The sequence below is a fragment of the Nomascus leucogenys genome, chromosome 20 (assembly GCF_006542625.1).
Source record: "Nomascus leucogenys isolate Asia chromosome 20, Asia_NLE_v1, whole genome shotgun sequence".
NCBI lineage: Eukaryota > Metazoa > Chordata > Mammalia > Primates > Hylobatidae > Nomascus > Nomascus leucogenys.
The window spans coordinates 25,513,380-25,535,426 of NC_044400.1; the positions used below are offsets into that span (position 1 = coordinate 25,513,380).

Here is a 22,047-nt window from a genome sequence, read left to right on the forward strand (position 1 = left end):
CTGGTGGAAGTCTCATATGATCTTTGTTGGAGGATGACTGGATGTTGACAGATGACAATGAGGTGAAGAGCATTTTAGCAGAGGGAATGGCATGATCGAAGACAGAAAATGGAGAGTTAGAGGCAGGAATGCATATTTAGGGAGAAATGAATGAGCACTGGCTACAACAGAGATCTGGGAAGAAAAGCAAGTGAAGGAAGTAAAGCAGGAAACATGGATTGACAAGTTGTCTTTTTCAAATGGAAAAACTAACAAGTGTGAGGGAGAAGAGAGTCAATAGAAATTTCTCTCTTTTCCTGATTTGTTCACATTCCCCTGATTTGGAGTCATTTTGTCGGCTTGGGAAAGTGGTTTTTGAAAGATCGTCTTTATAAAGGTAGGCTCTGATAGGATGCTCAAGCTAAGAGCAAGGAAGGACAAAGAAGGCGCCTGGCGACAGAAAAGGGCACTAACAAAAATTGGGCAAAAAGGAAGTGTGGCGGTCCCCAAATCCCTTCTTCCCCCATTTCAGCTGAGATCATTCGCCAGTAGGCAACTGTCCTATTACCAATAAGTTTGTATCACCAATAAAATATTATAATGCACCTGGCTAAAAACCCTGGCGTGATAACACCAAATTCATGTTATTAGAATGAATTTTAAAAAGCACACCGTTCCAGGCACACAGAAGGCACCCCCGAACGTTTGTTTTACAAACGCAGGTTGGTTGCTGAGGCTTTGTTTTGGAGCCTATGTTTAGGAGAGGAGATGATTCAAAACTGCCCCCCAAAACCTATATCCTCTAGGAGCACTGAGGTTGGGGCGACCTGCTGCCAAGCGGTCTGGTTTTCCCTTTTAACACACGCTTCTTGTCCCACTATCCGGTCCCTCAGGTTAGTGGGTGCAGGAGGGGTCGCAGTCCAAACAACCAATCGCGAAGCGGCTGCGGGGGGGGGGGGCCACAGCGCCCCACCTCCCCCTCCAATCCGCCCTCCCACCTCCTAGGCCGCTCTCTCTCGCACCTGCGTGTCCCTCCGCGCTCCGACTGGTGCGACTTCTCCTCCCTGCGCTAGCGGGGCAGGGTTTTTGGCCTCGCCTCTCGCGAGATCGCCTCGTGTTGCTGCCGCCGCCGCTCCTGGCCACTGACTGGCGGCGCCTGCGCAGCCGCCATGTTCGGTTGCTATGCTGCGGCCTAGGAGAGGGGGTGTGCTTGAGGGAGGAGGAAGAGAGAGAGAGGAGGAGGAGGAGGGGGAGGAAGAGGAGGTGGAGAAGGAGGGGGGTGACTGAGCTCCTCTTGCACTCTCACACACAAACGCTGCCCAGGATTACCCGCCAGCTCACGCCGCGCAGTGCGCTTTTCTGCTTCTCGCGCCCCACCACCAACATTGTTCTCTCAGGACTCCTGGGTCCCAGGGGCCGGAATTGGGCCTGAACCGGAGAGGAAAGAGACTTGGCTTTGGCCGAGGGGTCGGAGGATTGGGGCCAGGCCCCCTCCCCCACGCACTTTTGGGGGTGTGGATTATCTCATCCCTGCAGGGAGGTAGGAGAGGTCGCCGGCTGCCCGCCTCCCTGCCACCTCCCCGGCGGCGCCAGCCCGCGGCTGCCCAGCAGCATGAGGTGGTGCTGGCGGCTTCGGGTCGTGGCGCGACCGCTGCGGCGGCGGCTGCTCGGGGGGCGCTGAGGTAGCCCCCCGGAGCGGCACCGCGGACGCGCTTCTTCTCTGCGCGCCGGGGCCTCGAGGCTTTTTTTCTCCAGCCGAGAGGACGCGGCTGTGGTATACGAAGGTAAGAGGTTCTCCGGTCCCCGCCGGCCTCTCGGCCCTGCTCGTTGAACGCAAGGCTCTTACCTGCATGTGTGGCTCCTGGGAGGTGAGCCAGGTGGGGCAAGCCGGAGGTGCGAGGATGATTTAAAAGGAAGGAAAAAAAGACCAAAAAAAAAAAAGCTTTCTTTCCTTTCTTCCTGGGACCTCTGCTTTTGCGGGGGTTATAGTTGGAATCTCTGTTATGGGTCAGCGAAGGGACAAGGGATGGAATAGGTGCGGAGGTGGAATGTTCCCAGTACCTAAACTCTAGGTAAAGCTTTGGAATCTTGAGTTTTCCGTTGCTGGTAGAATTCCTTTTTTTTTTTTTTTTAATTGGCTCATATGAGCGCTTCTTGCACGCTGCATGAGCCAACTATTCCTACCATTGAAGTTTTAAGCCTGTTATGATTCTACCAGTATATACCTGTATTTCGGAATCTGTAGTTGAGCCAAAAAAAAAAAAAAGTTGAGATGTGGGTAAATAGTGATGCATTTCGCAGGGTTTCCATAAAATGGAACAGCTTACAGTTGCACAGGTGATGTGTGGATGTTTCTGCAAAACTTAGGATGGAAGATTTTATGTCTGGGCTTGCATCATGTAGTGACATCAGTATGTACAAGGACGATTTGTAGGGTTTTTCACAACGCTTGTTCTAGGATAACTTGTTACACATCTGCAATATGCCAGCTGCTTTTTGAATAAGAGGTTTCAGTAGTATTAAGTTTCTGTGTCCAGATCTTGGGCCCAGTTGAAACAGTACAGCTGATTGGTCACATTTAAAACATATTTATGGAGAAAGATAAAAACAAAAGACCAATGTGTCCGACTTGCAAAAGACAATTAGAGTAGAAGGAAGACTGGAACAGTAAAAGCCAGGGCATTTTTAAATCTTGGTTTTCTGAACTTTAACGTGCCAGAGGAAAAAAATTTTTTTTTTCAATTTTAAGGGGGAAGGAGATGGCCTTAAAATAAAGGATTGTTCAGAGCATAAAGTGTGCTTAATGGAATAGAACTAGGTATATCATCTAAATCTTGAATTTGATTAATATAAATTCAGCTTGCTTTTAAAGAAAAAACTCGTAAGCAAAAGTTTGTGTATTCTACAGAACCTCTTCACTAGCTCGTAAGTGCGATCATTTTGTGGACATCACCATTTTTTGTCAGAATAAATTTATGCTCCAGTTACCACAAAAACAATTTTTATGTCTCTTCGCATTTTTTACGGTACACATATCTTTGTTACATTTTGCATTGAAACACGCAGAGTCCCATAATATCATGATCTTCAGTGATTTATAAGAGAAACAGTCTATTTTGTACATGGGAATGTTTGTGATTTTGCCAGTCTGTTTTAAAAATTTGGCAAGAGGTTTTTAAAATCCAAGGAGGCATCACTGTTTTGTAGTTTTTAAAAATATTAATTGAGTAGGTCCACGTTAGGTTAGAAAATCACGGGTTCCTCAAAAGTAGTAATAGATGAGGATGTGTTTTTTCTTACTGCCCATTTTCTAACAGCTTCAGAGCTGTAGGTATTGAATTGAGTCAAACTTGTGTTTTTTTCTTATGTTCTAATTAAATATCTTTTAAAATGTCCCTAGTAACATTGTTACTTTAAATTTATAACACCCAATTTCTAATTTAGGCTAGGCATAAAACCAGCATTGATTGAACATACTTGCTAAAAATACTTTCTGGGTCGGATGTACTTAGAATGCAGCCTCAGGAAATTTCATTTGAACTATTCTGTGACCAGTGTACACTTTATTATTGTTGAAGGACTTTTAAAAAAAGTATAGATCTCTCATACTCGATTTAATCAGTTTGGGCATAGATGCCTAACTTTTAAAAAAAGTGTAATAAAGTGAGATAGTAATACAATTTATGTGAGATGGTAATAAAAACTTTTCAGCTTTTTTTTTAAACTTATATGACTTCGTTAGGTTGTTATTAAACTGTGATTTGTATTTTTAAAAGTTTTGTCTGTTAAACATAATTGAGGTGTACAGTACAGTATCCATTGTGATCTGTTTAGTATTTATTTATGACTTACAAACTCTAAAAGCGGGATCAGTGATCATGGTTTTTAGTAAGTTGTCTTTAAGGAGCAAAGTAAGAGACTAGCAGAGAATTGCAAGGAGGTTTGTTATTGAGAGTACTTCTGCCCGCCGCTTGAGAGTTAATATGGCCACTTTTAAACAAGAAAACTTTTCCAAAAATATGTGGAAATCTTGTTTGGTGTACGTTTCAGGGCAGATGTTTTAAAGTTTTGCCTAAATTCTTAGAACGCAAAATTGATCAACTCACCAGGAATGGTTAGTTGTGGCTAGGAATGGTTATTGTGGCTAAATATGAATTGTTGCCCCTATGTAAAATTTAGTTATTGGTAGAAGTTTATTAACTGAGTTGAATTTTGTTGTTTTCCTGGGTTATTGCATGTTACGAAGTTTTTTAGGTACTATAGTCCAGATTTGTTAAATTTGCCAGTTTACTAGAATAAGCTGTGAAGCCTTGAAGTTTGGCTTAGCATTCTGAAAATCCTTTTTATTGTTTGCCAGGAAAGTACTGTAGGAAGGAGGTGTTGTTATCTCTTCATTTAATATTTAATTAGTAGTATAGATGATGAGATAGGATATAATGTTAGAATCTTCTTTATTGATATGAAAGTACCATTGTCTAGGAACAGCATAATTTCTTATCTTTTGCATGAATGGGGAAAAAGAGGAGGGGGAATTTATTAGACTCTTTCATTTCATTATATCTTCCCTCACATTCATTCTTCATTTCATTATTCTTAAGTAGAAACTTTGGAAGAGAGATGCAAGTATTTGAATAAATTAGTAAGAACAAAATGAAAATTACATCATATAGACTATCATGAGGAAAATATCAATTTGGGTTGGTTATTGTGTTTGTATTTTTTAACAAGGAGATTATATAGGGTAGTAGAAAGAAAAAAGGACCCAGAGGGGAAGAGTGTTAGTATTTATTGCCTGTTAAGTGTCAGATACTGTATAAGGGGCTTTTCATGTTGTCCCGCTCACCAAGTACACTTTATGAGGTAGGTATTATTAATCCCCTGTCCCCTCCCTGCCAAATAGAAGCTAAGGGAAATTAAATAACTTGTCTAGGCTCATACTTCTAGTAAGTGGAATTCTGTAAAACTTATTCTTTAGATCGGTTCTGTCCAATTAAACTTTCTGCAGTGATGGAAATATTCTTTTTTCCTTCAACTTTATTGAAGTATAATTGACAAATATCATAGAAATATTTTTTGCACTGTTAGTTATGGTAGCCATTAATCATGTGTGGCTATGGAGCACTTAAAATATGACGAGTGTGTCTGAGAAACTCAATTTAAAATTGTATTTAATTTAAATCAATTTAAATTTATAGCCAGATGTGGCTAGTAGCTATAGTATTGGACAGCATAGCTTTAGGTCTTACTGCTTAGAAAATCTGAGTTATAGTATTTAATCTTCCACTAGTTTATGCATGGCATTAGGCAAGTTATTTAGTTCTGAGCTTCAATTTAATCTGGTGTGAAAATGAAGGGGTTGCCACTAAAAGATTATCTCCAAGGTTCCTTCTTGCTTAAAGTTCTGTGATTCTTATTAAAACGTACAGTAGCATTTAATATTCACAAGCATTATATCTGAAAGGATCCCCCTCCCCAATATGCTCACCCATTGCCTAAAGATTTTTGTTTAGTCAGTTTCTCTTTTTGAGAAGAGTATGTATAAAGCACACATAAAGGATAGTGGATTATTCCCCACCACCCCAACTGTTTGGCAAAAACATTGTGTAACTCAAGGCAGTACTTTATGGTGGAACAAAGTTTGAATCTTTAAAGGCCGTATTTTAACATGCCACCTTCCCGTTTAAAAATATATAGGAGTTCCCGGTGCTTATCAAATTAATTCCAAATTTACCTGCTTGACCTTGAAGACTTTCTACCAACTTCATCTCATTAACCTTGTTTCTCATTCTTGCTTAAAAAGAAAATAGTCTTGTTTTTTCCTTTGTCGTCGTTTCCTTAATTTAAACATCTCTGTCTGCAGTTCATGTGCCTCCTGTTTAAACGTTTTTCAAAATTCACCTGTTTCTGGAAGAATGCTGCTTAATCCACTCACAAGGATCAGTTAATGAATCCTGGTAATAAGTACCCTAAGGTTAATATATGCTTGTTTAGATATAGTTTAATATATCCTTCTTAAGCTTTTTTTCTTCTTCTTAAGTTTTTATGTTACCTACTCTGTTTCCTTAATTTTCCTAGGTTAAAAAAATTAAAATGGGAATTGCGTCTTTTGTATTGCCTTATGAATTTAGTTCATTTTTCAACAATGCTGCTTTTAAAAGTTGCTAATTTTTAAAAAAGATGAATACTATAACAACATTTACCCTTGATCACCACCATAATAGCCATTTTTTGTTTCTTTCCAGGTAATTATTCATATTTAAAAAATAAAGTTGTGTGGTAGAGATAATTTTGAGAGGAATATAATGGGACCACATTGTACAGTGGAGGCTGTGCAATGTAGGGAAAAGATCACAGACTTTGTAGTCAAATCTGGTGTGGAATCTAGCCTCAAAAACCTTGGGCAAATTATCTAATTTCTGAGTCAGTTGGCCTTGAATTGTTGTGAGGATTAAGATAATATATGTAAGGCATCTAGCGCTGTGCTTTAGATAGAAGAGATGATCAATAAGTGATAGTTGGTATTTTTTTTTTCATTTTTCTATTCCCATCTTCATGAATATTATTTATTTATTTTAGCTACCCAAAGCCACCAAGGTCAATGAATATAATTTAAGTGATTAGTTAAACATTCAGGTGATATACCATAACTGATTTAGACATTTACATTTTGTTAACCGGTGTTTTGTTTATTTCCTCAGTTTAAAACCCTAGGACTGGGATAATGGTCAAGTGTCATGAATATTTCTATGCCAGATCTCTCTCTTACAGAAGTACCTACAGTGGGTGTTCTTGTTTTGGGAAGAAAAAATGCTAATTTTATAATTGTATTTCATTGTTTTAATTAATGTAATTTGAAAATTTATTTGGTGATGATGTAATGAACATTCCTTTATATGTTAGTTAAGCAAACATTTGAAATGCCCTTTGTAGTGGGAGCAATGGTATAAACGTAAATAAGACATGATTCTTGTCCTTGAGCTCAAATTCTAGGGTGGTAACACATGTCAACAAACAATTACAATTCACAGTGACAGTGTAATAAGATCTGGGGAAAAGAAGTGGCATTTGAATATGGTCTTGAAGGATCATTTGGAATTGATCTGGGTAGAGAGAACAGCATGTACAAAAAGTCAAAGTATGAAAGGATGTGTGGTGTGTTTGGAGAAACGTAAGTTGTCTTATTGGATGTCTGTCTCTGGGTGGGTGTGGTTGTCTGTTCCTGTGTGTGAATCTGTGTGTGTGTGTGTGTGTGTTTGTGCGCGTGCATGCGCACGTTGATTGCAGTGGGAAATGAACCCTTGTGAGGGTCCTTGTGTTTGGGCAATGAGTGGGATCATTTTAAGACCTTTAAAATAGAGCTTCCCAACTGGTGTGCCATGAATGGTTTACCAGTGTTTCGGAGAGCAGATACCCTTATTTATGGGACCTGGGCATATCAGATCCTCCTCCCCACCCAGCCCCAGGATGGTTTCTTTTGGCTTTGAATAGCATTTGTGGCTTATCCCAATGTGCGAAGAAATTATTATTTTCTTTGTTGCCAAGTTGGGAAAAGGATTGGGAAAACCACTGTTTTAGAGACTGTAAGTATTGGAAAGTTTATGGTACCCACTCACCCTTGGCATCCACTATGTAATCAGAAATAAATATCAAATCCTAAAGTAAGCTTAAGGTAAACTTAAGAATTCTTAAGTCAGAGTCCCTCCTCTTTGTCTCTCTTTTTCTCTCCCTTTACCCACTGCCTCCTCCACTTCACTGGTATGTGTGCATATGCGTGTGTGTGTGAAATATCTCTTTGGTGCCCTTGCGTTACTGGTGCCCTAAACATGCATTCAGTCTGCCTCTTGGGAAATCAGCATTAACATTCAGGAACAATTTAGAGGTATTTAAATAAGGGATGATAAGATTAGATGCAGGTTTTGAAAGGTAACTCCTGACTTCTAGATAATGATGCAAAGATACAAGGATAATGCAAGGATGAGGTTAGAAATGGAGCAGAGAGACCAGATGCTGTTTCAGTGGTCCAGAGGAGGGATGATAGGAACGAGAAATAGGGCAGTATAGATAAGAATATGAGATTAGAACTGAAAACTGAGTAGTTTCACTAGACCTGAGAGTCCATTTGGACATGGGGGGAAAGAGTTGAAGATGATGCTAGGATTTCTTCTTTGGCAGCTTCCCTTCTTTAGCAAGGGAAGGCCAGATTATTTTTATTGAGCACTTCCAGTGAGCCAGGTATTTTGCTAGACAGTGAAGTTGTCATGAGTTCTCATTTAACATTTTGAAATAATTTCAAACCTAATGAGAAATCTCAAGAAAAGTACAACAAAGAGCTCCCGAATCGCCTTAAACTAATTTTTAACATTGTACTAGCTATGTACCGTGTGTATACACAACACAAGATGAGCCTGGAACATCTCGTGCTTGGCTCAGTAAGGCCTTTTCCAGATGCCCCAAGGGGTAACCTTGGAATTGTGTTCAACCCTTTCCCTTTTTCTACTGTATCTAATTGGATCCTCAAATTTCAGTGAAACAACCTCATCATCTCTCACTTCTGGTCCTACATTTTAATCCTTATTTCTCCATTTCAGGGGAATGCACCATTTCTAATTTCATTTGACTTTTTTTCTGAATTATTTGAGAGCAAGTTGCAGACATGATGCCTGTCACTCCTAAATATTTTAGTGTGTATTTAGCAAAACAGGACAGTCTCCTACGTAATCGCCAGATCAGGAAATCAACATTGATACAACACTACCTTCAGGTCACTAGATGCCATTCAAATTTTTCCAACTATCCCAGTAGTATCTCTCTTTTCTTTTTGGTCTAGCATCCAATTCAGGTTCACACATTGCATTTAATTGTTACATCTTTTAGTTTCCATCAGTTTGGAATGATTCCTCAATATTTCCCTGTCCTTTATGACCTTGACAGTTTTAACGAGCAGAGTCCTTTTTTTTCTGTAACATCTGTTCCTCAACTTAAGTTCATCCAGTGGTTCCTCATGTGCAGACCGCGTGCATTGTTGGCAGGAATGCCATAGAAATAATGTTGTGATATTCTTAGTACATCACTACGAGACGTGTTGTATAGTCCTGCTACTAGCAATGTTTAACTTTGAACACCTGTTAAATTCAAGTCTGCTGGGTTTCTCTACTGTGAAGTTATCGTTTTTTCCTTTTGTAATTGAGAATTCTTACGTGAGAAGATATCTAGGATTGTGTCAATAGAGCTGAAGGCCCTAACCACCAGCCTTCAGGTCTGATGATTGCTACCTGAATCAGCCACAACTGTGAAAGTTGTCACCTACATTTATTAGTTCATATTCTACTGAAAGAAGATTTTCTCCTTCTTCTCCGTACATTTATTTATTCGTTCATTTATATCAATATATACTCCTGGATTTGTTTCTGTTTAGTGGTTTTTATTAGTTACTGTCATTTTAAAATTTCATTTTGTTGGTCAAATTGTCCCAAATTTGGCCTTTAAGTTGGCTCCTCTATCTCCTTGACCTGTCCCCCTCCTTGGTGTATTTCCTTACTTTCTGGCCTAACAAAATGTTCCAGATGATCTTAATACTCTCCTATCCCAGCTCTGAAATCATTTTTCCAAGGAATCCTGATTTTATTTTTTTAAGTAGAGATGCTATTTAGGAACTGAGATCCGAGTGTTCAGTGTGTTCATTTCTGCTGGCACGTCTCACTTTTAGGGGGATAGAGCTAGGAAATACATATATGTATACACACATCTGAATCTGTTTCTATGCCTATGTACAGGTATTTTGAAAGTTCACACTGATACAACCAATTCCAATCTAACATCTCAGGGTTCGTCTAGCCTTTTCCCTTTCTGTATTTGTAAATCTCTTCTCCAGCAGTGAGAAATTGGTTCCTATTATCTCCTCAGTGTATTTACTTATTTGCTCAATCCCCTTGTATGTGGCAGTCTTCTGACCCCATATTAGTTGTCTCCTTTCTCCTTGCTTGCCACCTCTGAGGCCTGTGGCAGGGGGTCCTCAGGGCATGCTGTCAGGTCCATGTAGTAAAGAGAACTTCTCATTTAATCTTTTTCCCCCCTCATTTAATCAGGACAGAAATTTGTTAGAAAGGTGCTATTCCCAGTTTTAAAAGGAGAACAGAGCTGAAATTCAAAAAGGTGTGTGTCTTTAGGCATGTTACTGTATAAATAGCTGAGTAAATATTTTGCATTCAGATTCATCTGATACTGAAACATCTTTTCTCTCCTGTACTGCGTAGCCTCTGACTATCTGTGGAATCCAAAGTGGCAGGATTTAAGGTTGTATAGATGTTAGCTGAAGCAATGGGTGTGACTGTCACTGCTTATGAAGTATATATAAAGTTAGGAAGAGAGGCACACTGACGGAGCTCCTAACTACCATCACTGAAAGATTAAGGGCTCTCGGAAATCAAGAAGCTGGTGAAGAAGACTGAAAGAAAGGTTGTGAGAGAGGAGTGTGGTTGTGTGTTAGATGGTGATGAAATAAGGAATTTCGTGAAGCTGTCATGCTGCTGAGAGAAAAGAGAAGACCAAGAGACTTTGAATTTGACTGTTGGAAAGTTATTGATAATCTCAGCTAGTTGGTTTTTCAGTGTGTTCAGGCAGGCTGCCTGTATCAGAATTATGGAGATACTAATGAAAAATATGAACTCCCCAGGTCTCATCTCAGACCTTATAGATTCTTAAAAGGGGGAGTGGGGAGCCAGGAAGTGGTAGCCTGGAAAAATCTGCTGAAATGCTAAGGTTCTTCTGAGGTGTACTAGTTTGAGGTTTGTTGCTTTAGCAGAAGAGTTATAGTAGAAGGGTGTAATAAACTAAATTGAGGAAACCAAGTGTACAATGAATATAGATGAGACAGCTCTTTGAGAAGTTTGCCATAGAGGTAAGAGACCTCAGGTCATGGAAGAATAGGGGACAGCATCAAGAAAAATACCTTTGCGTTTCAAGGGTTACATAAACCTTAACATTTGTTGGGATTAAGAGAAGGAAACTGTAGTGGTTATTTTAAAGTTGGGTAAGCAAAACTATATAGCAACACCTACTATCAAAAAAATGCCCTGAGTGAACTTTAGTATGTATCTGGGATAGCTGCCTGCTCCCATTTTAAATGCCATCTTTTGGTAGGTCTTTGGAGTAATCCAAGGGTGATTGTTTATTTTGTTTTTAGTTAAATTTGTATCTTGTGTTTTTGTTATACAGTTGTGTTAAGAGCTTCTCTTTGCTCATTTTTATACAAACACGAATTCTAAGTATATTCTTGTATATAGATGAGTCACTAGCAATACAATTAAAAATTACGTCCAAAATTGGAGGTGACTTTAGAGGGAAATCCAATCCAGGGCTAATTTAATGTATTCTTTGAGCACCAGCTAGGTACTAGGCACTGTGCTTGGCTGTGGGGATACAGAATTGAATAAGACATGCTCTTTATCATCAAGATTATGTTCTTTCTTCAGAGGAACTTGAAATCTAGTATATAGCTGGAAATGGTACAGATAAGTCATAGATAACTATGTTAGTCTGCAGCAAAATAAGTACAGATAAGTCAATGTTTAATTAATATAGCAGTGTATATTACCATAATTCTCAGACTTGTCATTTTAAAATTGTATTTAAATTGTATTTTCGTATTTGAATTGGCAATATGGCTACATGGTTCAAGTTTCAAAATAATATAAAAAGGCATATAATGAGAAGTCTTGATACCACTCCTTCTCTTTCCTGTTCTGCATAGGTAACTACTTTTATTTTTTGTATATTCTATGGTATTTATGCAAATAGAAACACATGTAAAGATTACTGTTTTCCCCCTACCTTTTTTATGTAGAAGGTATTTACTATATTAATGCTTTGTACCGTAATTTTTAAATTTAAAATATACCTTGGAGATCATTTGACTTCAGTATATAAAGAGCTGTCCCTTTTTTCTTCTTTTTAAAAAATATAGTAGTATGTTCTATTGTATAGATATACTATTAAGCTAACTAATTCTAATTATTTAAACTTTCAGTTTTAGACCCTTTTACTTGTGTAACCCATTTCCTTTCACCTCTTTCTGTATGAACTAGTGCTCCCTGAAGCATTTTACATTAATGACCTGCCTGACTTTTCTGCATCTAAAGGGCCTACCTTTTTTTTTTTTTTTTTTTTTGAGACGGAGTCTCGCTCTGTCACTCAGGCTAGAGTGCAGTAGCGCGATCTCTGCTCACTGCAACTGCCGGCTCCTGGGTTCAAGCGATTCTCCTGCCTCAGCCTCCTGAGTGTTCGGGACTACAGGCTTTTAAAAATCTTGTCAGCTTCTGCTTTTACTCAGTAGAAACCAGTTACCATGTAACAAGTCTGACTACCTTGAGACTGCCATGCTGTGAGGAAGCCCAAACTCTCACAGGAGAGACCAGAAGGCCATGTGGATGAGTACTTCAGAAGGTGAGGACACATGAAAGTGATGCCTTCTTGGACTTTTCATCCCAGCCCAGCCATCAACTGAATGTAGATGAGTGAATGATCCCAAATGATGCCAGATGACATCCAGTGCAGCAGAAGAGCTGCCTAATCTAGCTTTTACCCAATTCCTGGCCAGGGAATTGTGAGACATATAAATCCTTATTGTCTGAAAATAAATAAATAAATAAAAGTAGGTTTATTTGAGTGCAGATCTGTATCTGTTCTCCTCTGTCCTGGTTTTCTGTGTTAACAATGTCCTATTTTTAAATTCCTGCACTCCAATCTTGTAGCTGGAGCTCTCTGCTATCTGCTGTAAGTGTTGCCTGCTGCCATGTTTCCTTACTGTGTTTTTCTGTGATTGCTGGGATACCACCTGCTTATCTGACCTCTATGATGCTAAGGACCTGCTTGCCTGGATCACTGCTTATTGTCTGGTACTATAAGCTCTGGATACTATTTTCTAACTGCCTGTCTGTATTGCCTCTCATCATCATTAGCGAGTTTCCCTCTTCTCCCCTAATTTTCCCTATTGTAGCCCTATCAGCCCTTGAGTTTTAGTTTGTCAATGTGAAACTTGGCAAAACTTCTGAAATTATTTGGGATGATTTAAAATTTTCTTGATGTTAGTTGTTATAAGTCCATTATGCCTTGTCTGGACTCTTGTAGTAGTCTTTTTAAGTGCAGTTTGCTCTAGTTTTGCCCTTCATAATCTCCTTTACACTGTAGCCAGAGTGATCTGACATTCATATCTGATCAGAATTCTTTTGTTATCTCTCCATCTCTCTATAAAATAAAATGAGGGAGTTTTCCAAGGGGATTAAAGTTATTTGGGAAATATCAGTTTTTAAGATAATATTATTTTTGTCTGTTTCTTTTTTAGGTATTTGTTAATGAAAGCAAAATATCATTACAAATGCCAAGGACTTTCAAATTGTTTTATATGCATTGAAATAAGGGAAATCTTTCTAATTTATCTTACTGTTTCCAGTCTAGCACAAATTGCTAGGGAAATTTATAGTGGCTTACTACAAGAAGCTACTAGGGAAAATGGAATGTCTTCATTGGGAGTGATCGTGATTTGAAAAAGTTCTCTTAGGTGATTGTGATACTGTGACTCACTTTGTATCTGGTTATTTTTATGGCTTTTGATCTGTGTTATCATAATTGTTTACAAAGAGAATTTCATAACCAACAGTTTGTTATATGCAATTCTGAAATTCCCGTATCCCTAAAAAACCCAAAAGTTTTGTTAACTAATTTGGCAACCAAACTTGACCTATACTGAGATGAGGCTACTTAGTCTCATTTATTCCACTTACAGTGTACATTCTTCAGGTTCTCTAAAGAAATTTTATTTTATTTTTGTATTTTGAGACGGACTCTTGCTCTGTTGCCCAGGCTGGAGTGCAGTGCCATGATTTTGGCTCACTGCAACCTTTGCCTTCCAGGTTCCAGCGATTTTGGCTCACTGCAACCTTTGCCTTCCGGGTTCCGGTGATTCTCCTGCCTCAGCCTTCCAAGTAGCTGGGATTACAGGCTCACGCCACCACACCCAGCTAATTTGTTATATTTTTGGTAGAGACGGGGTTTCACTGTGTTGGCCAGGCTGGTCTCGAACTCCTGACCTCAAGTGATCCACCTGCCTCGGCTTCCCAAAGAGCTGGGATTACAGGCGTGAGCCACCGTGCCTGGCCCTTAAAGAAATTTTAAATAGCAATATGGTTGAATACAGTGTGCTGCCCTAGAACCAAGAACGTTACTTAATATAAGGTATCTGTGCCATATCACCTCTCTGTGTCCCAGATACTCTGAAATTCAAAACACTTCTGTAAGTGTTTTGAAGCTAGAGATCTCAGATATGGGATTGTAGATCTGAACCACCAACTTCCTAGCAATGGAAAGAAGTGGTACTTTGTTTTCTTTTGTATTTCTTTTTAGTGATAATGTAGTTGAACATTTTTTCATGTTTATTAATTTCATTTCTTGCTTATATTCTTCAAATTTTTTGTTCATTTATCTGCTAGGGTGAATAGTTTTTCTTACTAATTTATAATATCATAGATACTAATTGGTTTTCTGTTCATTCTAAGTTTTTGTATCTAGCATATTAGTGGAAAATGCTAGAAGTTGAAAACGCATATACAACTGATGTTTGAACAACATGGATTTGAACTGTGTGGGTCCACTTATACGTGGATTTTTTTTCAATAAATACATCGGAAAAATTTTTGGAGGTTTGGGACAATTTGAAAAAAACACAGATGAACTATATAGCCTAAAAATATCAAGACTTTTTTTCAATTAAGAAAAAAACTGGCTGGGTGTGGTGGCTCACGCCTGTAATCCCAGCTCTTTGGGAGGCCAAGGCAGGTGGATCATGAGGTCAGGAGTTCAAGACCAGCCTGACCAACATGGTGAAACCCTGCGTCTACTAAAAATACAAAAATTTGCTGGGCGTGGTGGTGCACGCCTATAATTCCAGCTGCTCAGGAGGCTGAGGCAGAATTACTTCAACCCAGGAGGCGGAGGTTGCAGTGAGCCAAGATCGCACACTGCACTCCAGCCTGGGTGACAGAGCAAGACTCTGTCAAAAAAAAAAAAAAAAAAAAAACTAAAAAGGAAAAGTTAGATGTCATGAATACATAAAATATATATAGATACTAGTCTACTTTATCATTTACTACCATAAAATATACACAAATCTATTATAAAATGTTAAAATTTAACAAAACTCACACAGACCATACATGGCATCATTTGCAGTTGAGAGAAATGTGAATAAACATAAAGATGCAGTATTAAATCAACTGCATAAAATTAACTGTCTTACATAATGTATTACTGTAATAATTTAATAACACTTCTATTTCTAGTGAGTTCAAGTGTTGGAAGTATCCATTTAAAATGCCATGTGATCCTAATCATCTCCACATGAGTAGTTTGTCTCTCCAGTTAATTGCCTATCACAATAAAAAGTGATCTTTTGTGGTTCTTGAGTATTTTTCAGCTATGTTTCATCATGTTTAGTGCAAATCATAAACCTTGAATAACACCATGGAACCCATATGAAATGCAACTAGTGATGCTGGAAGTGCTCCCAAGGAGAGAAATGTCACAACATTACAAGAAAAAGTTGAATGGCTTGATAGGTACCATAGATTGAGGTCTGCAGCTTTGGTTGCTTGCCATTTCAAGAGAAATGAATCCAGGATAAAGACTATTGTTATTTTTTGGTTTTTGTTTTGTTTTGTTTTGTTTTTAAAAGAAATCTGTGAAGCTGTTGCTACAACTACACCAGCAGGTGCAAAAATCTTGCACTTTTTGTGAAATACCTTTTTATCTCACATTGAAAATGTAGGTTTTATATGGGTGCAGGATTGCTATTAGAAAAGCACACTTATAGACTCTAATATGATTTGAGTAAAAGCAAAGTCATTATACGATGACTTAAAGCAAAAGAAAGGTGAAGGATCTAAAGCTGGAGAATTTAACGCAATCCAAGGATGGTTTGATAGTTTTAGAAAGAGTTTGGCTTAAAAAATGTCAGGATAACAGCAGCTTCTGCCAACCAAGAGGCAACAGAAGAGTTCCTAGGCACCCTTAAGAAAATCAATGAGGGCCAGGCATGGTGGCTTATGCCTGTAATCCCAGTACTTTGGGAGGCTGAGGCGGGCAGATCACGAGGTCAGGAGTTTGAGACCAACAAGGTGAAACCCCGTCTACTAAAAATACAAAAATTAGGCATGGTGGCACGCGCCTTTAATCCCAGCTACTCAGGAGGCTGAGGCAGGAGTCACATGAACCTGGGAGGTGGTGGTTGCAGTGAGCTGACATCGCGCCACTGCACTCCAGCCTGAGCAACAGAGCGAGACTGCTAAAAAAAAAAAAAATAAAGAGAAAAAAGAAAATCGTTGAGGAGAAAAGATATCTGCCTAACAGGTTTTTAATGCAGATGAAGGTGCCCTATTCTGCAAAAAAAAAAAAAAAAATGCCACAAAGGACATTTATTAGTAAGAGAGAAGTGAGCATCAAGATTTAAGGCAGGAAAAGATAGGCTAACTCCACTGTTTTGTGCAAATGCAGTCGGGTTTATGATCAGGACTGCCCTTATCTATAAAGCTGCTAACCCCCAAGTCTTGATGGGATAAGGTAAATACCAGCTGCCAGTCTATTGGTCGTATAACAAGAAGGCCTGGACAATAACTCTTTTTCTGGATTGGTTTCATTTGTGCTTTGTCTCTGAAGTCAGGAACTACTTTGCCAGTAAGGGACTGCCTTTTAAAGTTCTTTTGATGTTGGACAATGCCCCCTGGCCACCCAGAACCCTGTGAGTTTAACCCTATGTCGAAGTGGTCTGCTCGCTCTCTCAAACACAACATTTCTAATTCAGACTCCAGAGCAATTAGTCCTAAGGACCTTTAGGGCTCATTACACATGATACTCTATGGAAAAGATTGTCAGCATTATGGAAGAGAACCCTGATAGAACATCATGGAAGTCTGGAGGATTACACTTGAAGATGACGTTGTTATAGAAAAAGCTGTGAAAGCCATCAGGCCTGAAACTGTAAATACCTGCTACAGAAGACTTTGTCCAGATGTTGTGCATGACTTCACAGGATTTACAACAGAGTCAATCAGGGAACTCATAAAAGAGATTGTGGATATCTCTATCTATATACTTTTTAAAGGTTGAGGATGAAGGGTTTCAAGGTATACATCTTGAAGAAATTCAAGAGCTAATTAGACACCACACCAGAGGAATAAACGGAAAATAACTTGATGGAGATGAATGCTTCCAAACCAGTACCAGATGATAAGCAAGAAGATGTAGAAGAAACAATGCCAGAAAATAAATTAACTATAGACAGTCTGGCAGAAGGGTTCCAGTTATTCAAGACTGCCTTTAACTTCTTTTACAACATGGACCGTTCTAAGATATGGGCACTGAAACTAAAGCAAATGGTAGAAGAAGGATTGGTACCATAATATAAAGATTTATTTATTTATTAATTTTTTGAGATGGAGTCTCACTCCATTGCCCAGGCTGGAGTGCAGTGGCACGATTTTGGCTCACTGCAAGCTCCACCTCCCGGGTTCACGCCATTCTCCTGCCTCAGCCTCCGGAGTAGCTGGGACTACAGGCGCCTGCCACCACGCCTGGCTAATTTTTTGTATTTTTATTAGAGACGGGTTTCACCAAGTTAGCCAGGATGGTCTCAGTCTCCTGACCTCGTGATCTGCCCTCCTTGGCCTCCTAAAGTGCTGGGATTACAGGCGTAAGCTGCCGCACCCCGCCCATAATATAAACATTTTAAGTGAAAGTTTTAAAAAGTCCAACAGAAATTACTATGTGTTTCTGTAAAGTTATGTGGAGTGTGCCTGCCTCTCCTGCTTCCCCTTCCACTTCCTCCACCTCTTCTATCTCTGCCACCCCGAAACAGCAAGACCAATCTTTCCTCTTCCTCCTCCTCAGCTTACTTAATGTGAAGACTATGAGGATGAAGACCTTTGTGGTGATCCACTTGCACTTAATGAATAGTAAATATATTTTCTCTTCGTTAGGATTCTTAACATTTTCTTTAGCTTTATGGTAAGAATTCAGTATATATAATGCATGTAACATACAAAATATGTGTTAATTGACTTTGTTATTGGTAAGATTTCCGGTCAACAGTAGGATGTTAGTAGTGAAGTTTTGGGGAAGTCAAGAGTTACATGGAGATTTTAGGCAGTGCAGGGGTCAGTGCCCCTAAACCCTGCATTGTTCAAAGGTCAACTGTATTTATATGGTAAAGGAGATAATCTTGCTCCTTTGCTCAAAATCCTTTAATGGCTTCCATTCGTTCTTAGAGTAAAAGCTGAAGTTTTTACTGTGGCCAAAAAAGCCCTACATGGTCTGTGGACCTGGCTGTCTCTCTGACCTTATCTTTGACCACTCTTCTTTTTCATTTTTCTCAAGGCACACTGGCCTCCTTTTTGTTCCTGGCACTGGCAGACTTGTTCCTACTTCAGGTCTTCATGTTTGTTCTTCCTTCTGCCTTGAACACCCACCTTTCTCCCAAGTGTTCCAGGCAGATGGAGTATGCACATGGCTCACTCTTTTACTTTTTAAGTCTCTGCTTAAAAAGCAAATTTCTCAGCCATGGCTTTCCTGAGCACCCTATTTAAAATTGCTTTCCTACTCCTACATGGCTGTTCTCCTTTGCTTACCACCTCACATTATACTATATATATTTTTTTCTTCCCTCATTATAATGGAAGCTCCATGAGGGCAAGGACCTTTATCTTATTTTGTTCGTTGATATATTCATGTTGCTTCTTCCTGTCTGGCACAATATGAGGTACTTAATAGATATGTTGAACATGGGAGGGGTTAGGGAAAAGTAAAGAGGAACATTTATCTAATTGCCTAACACATGGACCCTTGATTCGAGCCTTTAGTTATAAATATTCTGCTAATTCTAGTGTAACTAGAGTATTTTATATATATTTATTTTAGAGATAGGGTCTTGCTGTATCTCCTTAGCTAGAATGCAGTGGCATGCTCACAGCTCACTGCGGTCTCAACCTCCCAGCCTCAAGCGATCCTCCTACCTCAGCCTCCCTAGTAGCTGGGACCATAGGTGTGTTCCACCATGCCCAGCTAATTTTTTTTTTTCCCTAAGAGATGAGGTCTTGACATATTGCCCAGGCTGATCTTGGACTCCTGGGCTCAAAGGATCCTCTGGTCTCAGCCTCCCAAAGTGCTGGGATTATAGATGTGAGCTACTGTGACCGCTGGAAACAGTTGCTTTCTGAAGGAAGGATAAAAACTCTATAGAGACCAGCATTCTTTTTTAAATGCACTAAACCCCTAACTAATAAAATAATTTTTGCTGGAGAAGAGAGAACAATAAAACTTTAAATATAATACCACATACACTATAAGACTGCCTCTTTTTAGACAAGAATAAAAATATTCTCATTGACTGGTAGCACTTATGAAAGATTGGCTTTATTGTTGGAATCTCATAGGGAGGAGACCAAAGGACAGAAATTTAGAAAATGGAGAGGGGGAGAGGGAAAGAACTAGCTGGCTGCTTCTAATGTTTCTAGTACTTAGGTAATGAACTGTAGATAGGAGAAAGAGTAGTTCTTTGACTAAATTAATTTATTTACGTCTTTTTTAGTAAATAATTTCACTGAATTATTTAGTTTCCGTCCCTAACTAGACTGTGAGCTTCTTGAGGGCAGGGATCTAGATGTGTGCGTATGTGTATCTCTAGCATCTAGCACTGTGTCTAGCAACTAGGAGCTATTCACATACTTACATGAATAAACAGGTATACTGAAGGCATAGGTTTAGAGAACTCTGTAGGGCCTTAGTGGGTCTGGGAGTGTGTTTCTTTCTTGCACACACAGTACTTTAAATGCTGAAATGTATAAATAGGATATAGTGAGTTGTAAAAGATTAAAATAAGTTAAATAAAAAAGGAAAAGCCTTAGGTAAATCAATTTGCTGCAAGAAATGTCACAAATTAGATTCCTTTATTTAATATATAGTTAATTAATATCAAATCTATTTTGACATTGTAATTCTTTCTTCTTATCAGGTCGGTAACAATTGAGTAGAGGACATACAAAGGACATTTTGAAAATGCTGTCTGTACATCAGTGAATCCCTGTGTAGGTCCAGTGTTATGCATTCATGTTTCAGATGATTGATTTTGCACACGATTACCAGGAATACTTTTTTGTTGTCGTACACCATTTCTTAAATAAGAAGCTTCTTATTTAAGTTGTTGCATAATGACTTCTATATAAATGTGTTTGGTATGTGTAAGTATAGAGAGATAAATTTTAGAGCAAAACCTGTTGCTACATTTGAATTTTTTTTCCTTTCTACAGGGTATCAGTTTTATAGTTCATAGTTTTGGTAGCACTATCCTAAGGGAATCTGGCCCATTCTGTTGCCAAGTTCAGTTCACACGGCTTGAGGGAACCTTCTTTGTATACAGTGTTACAACAATAAGCTAAGTTAGTCCATTATCTTATACTACCAGCATTTGAATTTATAGTTACATACAAAACACTGTGTAATAAACTAAGTTTGTAGCAAAGCAGATGGTCCAGTTGGGAATATTCCATTTCAAATAAGTGTAAAGAATTGTCGGCTGGGTGCGATGGCTCACGCCTGTAATCCCAGCACTTTGGGAGCCCGAGGCGGGCGGATCACGAGGTCAGGAGATTGAGACTGTCCTGGCTAACACGGTGAAACCACATCTCTACTAAAAATATAAAAAATTAGCCAAGCATAGTTGCACGCACCTGTAGTCCCAGCTACTCGGGAGGCTGAGGCAGGAGAATGGCGTGAACCCGGGAGGCGGAGCTTGCAGTGAGCCAAGATCGCACCACTGCATTCCAGCCTGGGCAACAGAGCGAGACTCTGTCTCAAAAAAAAAAAAAAAAAAAAAAGTCAGCTATCAAGGATACTTTTTAGGTGGGTAATTGCTTGATGATTTTTGATAACTGTGGTTTTATTGTGTATGCATTTGTTAAGTATAAAAGCAGAATTTGAAATAATTTTTTTATTTTTTATTTTTGAGACACGGTCTCTCTTTGTCTCCCAGGAGGAATGCAGTGGTGTGATCTTGGCTTGCTGCAGCCTCGATTTCCCAGGCTCAAGTGATCCTCCCACCTCAGCCTTCTGAGTAGTTGGGACCACAGACACTCACCACCACTCCTAGCTAATTTTTTGTATTTTTTGTAGAGACAGGACTTCGCCATGTTGCCTAGGCTGGTTTTAAACTCCTGGACTCAAGAACTCTGCCCTCCTTGGCCTCTTAAAGTGCTGGGATTACAGGCATGAGCCACCACACCTGGCTGAAATAATTTTTTTTTAACTCTTTCCTCACAACTTTTTATTTTGAATAATGTCATGCCTATGGAAAAGTAGTAACAATGGTATATTGAACATCTATATACTCTTGCATAGATTCATTAATTGATACTTTGCTTCTTGCTCTCTCTTTGTATGTACTTTGAAAATTTCTGAACTATTTGAGGATTGCAGATAACATGATCATAACACTTTAACTAAATGTTTCAGCATGTAATCATGCATCTTTTGGTAACAAACACGTTCTTCTGTGAAACATGATCACACTCAGGAAATTTAGCATTGACACAATACTATTATCTAAAATGCAATCTATATTCCAAATTTCTCCAATTGTTCAAGCAAGTCCCTTATACTTTCTACCCTACCCGCCCTCCCCCCCACCCCGCCAAATCCATGATTGGATCAAGAGCTACACATTGCAGTGGGTTGTTTTATCTTTTTAAATCTACAACGCTCCCCCATCCTTTTACATCTACTCCTCACATTTTCGGAAGAATCCAGGCAAATTGTTTTTTAGAATGTTCCTCAATTTGGATTTGTCTCATTGTTTTAATTTTATTTATTTCATCACTAGATTCAAGTTAAACATCTTTGGCAAGAATACTATATAAGGTGTTCTCAGTATATAATATCAGGGTGTCTATGATATCAGTTTTGGTGATGTTAAATTTGATTATTTGGTTAAGGTGGGATATGACAGATTTCTCCATTGTAAAGATATTGTTT

General features: G+C 39.0%; 1 protein-coding gene across 2 annotated transcripts in view; it reads left to right on the plus strand.

The window, feature by feature from the left end:
* The first annotated feature begins 1,000 nt into the window (after positions 1–1,000).
* The window catches only part of PTPN4 (protein tyrosine phosphatase non-receptor type 4), a 226,098-nt gene continuing 205,051 nt past the window's right edge, over positions 1,001–22,047 (plus strand). The window contains exon 1 of one of the 2 annotated variants that reach the window (XM_003277173.4): positions 1,001–1,763. The gene's annotated coding sequence lies outside the window, so the exon portion shown is untranslated. The remainder of the gene's footprint in view (positions 1,764–22,047) is intronic. The other variant, XM_030801359.1, reaches the window with a different exon arrangement.